We start from the raw sequence: 3,027 nt of genomic DNA, 5'->3' as shown, positions 1-3,027 counted from the left end.
ACATGTTGAGAAATTTCTTATTTAAGTTTACTATTGCTATGATGAAACCCCATGAGGGAAATCAAATTAGGGAGGAAAGTGATTATTGGTTTATATTTGTCCACATCTCTGTTTATCATAGGGGGAGGTAAAGACAGGAACACTTTTCAAGGCAGAAACCTGGAGACAGAGGCTGTTGCAGTGGCCATGGATGGGCTCTACTTACTGACTTCCTTCCCATGCCTTGCTAAGCCTGCTTTCTCATAAACCCAGGGCCAGCACCATGGGGGTAACACAACCAGCAATGGGTTGGGCCCTCCCCATCAATCTCTAATTATGAAATTTCTTGTATTTAGCCCCAAATTAAGGAAGTATTTTCTCAGATGTGGCTTCCTCCTCTCTAATGACTGTATCTGTGTTGAGATGACATAAACCTATCCAGAAAAAGAAGTGTATTTGATACATAATTGTATGTGTTGAAGAAGATGACAGGAAAGCAAATAATTGACAGAAAAGTATTCCAAACTCCACAATAGCTACCGGAAAAAGAAGATATTAATAAACTCTACATAGCTGTTACAATGTCTTCCACAGGATCATATGTTTGAAAATTTGACTCTTGCCGGTCATGAAGAGATTTGGGAGGTTGTATGTACAGCTGTAGGAGGAGGTTTGGGAGGTTGTATGTACAGCTGTAGGAGGAGGTGGATAGCTGGACATGGGCTTGCAGGCTTTGTGACCAATCTCTACTTCTTGTCTTGTTCAAACTTCAGCCACCACATGAGAAAATACAGCCATGTACCCTTGCTGTCATGGAGTCTTTCCTTCATGCACTCCCTGCCGTTAATTTTTTCTAAAATCACGAGGTGAAATAAACTCTTTGTCTCTTGAATTCCATCTATCAAATATTTTTATGATTATAAAAGTAACTAACACGCATGCACACACAAATTGGTCCCAGAAGCTGGATTGTGTCATTGATGTTCGGACCTTGTGTACCTTAGACATTTTCTCTTTCTGTAGAATGGTCATGGAATAGATTGGATATGTTTGCTAGAAAAGCCCCCAGAAAGCTGTAAACAAAGTTTAATCAATGACTCTGTTGATAATTCTAGGAGACCAAAATGCTGATTGAAGCAGAGTAAAGCCTGCATGATGTTAGGGATGAGAGTAAGACCGTACTGGGAAAAGAACCATGACAACTTCCTCTGGTTATAGCCTGAAAGTTTGAGTCAGATTGGAGTGAAGGCTTTGGAATGCCCTTACTTTTTGGAAGATAGTTCAGGACAGCATGGCATTCGGGCTATCATCTGATTGTCAGCTGTAGCCGGTAATGCTTTGCTTCATCAAGGAGAATCCATTTACTCAGCATTAAAACAACAGAAAGAATGCTTTGAAGGCTAAACCTGACCCATTACGGGTTCCATGTTATAAATATGAAGATCTGTTGGTATGGCATTCCTTCGAAAATAAACTGTTACCACAGGGATCCACACTCAAACAAGGGTGCCTGTAGAAATGTTTTCCCAATGCCAGTCACACAGGCAGGAGGAGGCCACTGCAGTTTGGGCCAGGGACCTGGCAGTAGGATTTGGGACTACACACATAGTGCTACATCTTTCAGGCATGCAGAATACAAGAATTCTGAACTCGCATAAGTTCAGAAGGTTGTGGCAAGGTTCTAGAGAAATGCCTGGAAATTAGGCAACATGCAGAAGCATAGGACCACCTGAGATGGCTGTATCGACACTTAAGAAGCTAAAACTCTGTGTTCCATTGGAGATGCCAGGATGTTGGGAGTCCAAGAGTAAGGAACACCGGTTGAGAAAAGCTTCAGGTGAAGTTGATGCACTTCACTTTAGAGCACCCCTGTGTGCTTAACGTGGCAGGGATATTGTACAGGGCTACACAACCCCATTGAAGAACAGATGATTTTACCACCAGTTCCACCTGTGAGACATCAGATGTGGGGCATGGAGCTACCTATCTTCTGTTGGATTTCAATTTTCTCTTTTGTCTATTGCTAATTCTTCTTTTTTTTTTCTCATGTTTTTCTCTTTTGGAGTGGAGATATTCTTCCATGTCATTGTGAGTTTGAGAAAATAAAATTGTTTCTATTATTGTAGAGCTGCATTGTTCATAGAGTATTTGTCTTGAGTCTCTGCAGAAACTTTGAACATGTGAACAGTGTTGAATTTGTTAAGACTGCAGTGAGTATTGAAAGCATTTTGCATTAACTGACTGTGGGGGCCAGGGTTAGAGTTTGAGAGTTGAAATCTGAAATATCCTTACTGGCCTGTGCAGTGAGGGTCTCCAAGTAATGGCATTGCTTTGGGAAGTTACGGAGCAAAGGTGGTAGGGTCTGTAGGGGTAGAACTGTGAACATTGTGGTTTAATCCTTCTTCTGGCTCCATTTTCCTTGCTCTCTAGTGAATGCTCTATCTGAAAAGCAGCCCGCGCTCATTTCCATCTCAGTGGAACTGCTCTGCCATTCATTTCTCACTACCATGGACTACTCTCTTGAAACCATGAGCCAAATAAACCTTACCCCCTTAAGTCATTCCTCTTGGATTTATCATAAAAATATGAATAATTAAAACACCACTATTTTCTTCATATGGCTATCTATAGTTTAATGTATAAAATAGGCACATTAATATAATAACAATATTATTAACAATGATAATATAAATAATAGCATAATAAACTATATAACTGCATAATTTTAGCAACATTTCCAACATTACCACTTATATGGATGCAGTCATTGAGTTACCACAGCATTCCATCTGGTTATCAAAATGACTAGTAAGTGACAAATGATCAAGTGGTATATACAACATAATGTTTGGAAAGATGAAAAGAGAATGATTCACATGCCGGGTACGCTGAAATGAGTGCTTTTTTCATTTGTATCTTTCTGCTGATACAGAACATTAAAAAAATGTAGATTGTTTAAGCCGGGCGGTGGTGGCGCACGCCTTTAATCCCAGCACTCGGGAGGCAGAGGCAGAGGCAGAGGCAGAGGCAGGCGGATCTCTGTGAGTT

The sequence above is a fragment of the Microtus ochrogaster genome, chromosome 2 (genome assembly GCF_000317375.1).
Source record: "Microtus ochrogaster isolate Prairie Vole_2 chromosome 2, MicOch1.0, whole genome shotgun sequence".
Lineage (NCBI taxonomy): Eukaryota > Metazoa > Chordata > Mammalia > Rodentia > Cricetidae > Microtus > Microtus ochrogaster.
The sequence above is the reverse complement of the archived record's forward strand: the minus strand, read 5'-3'. Positions refer to the sequence as shown.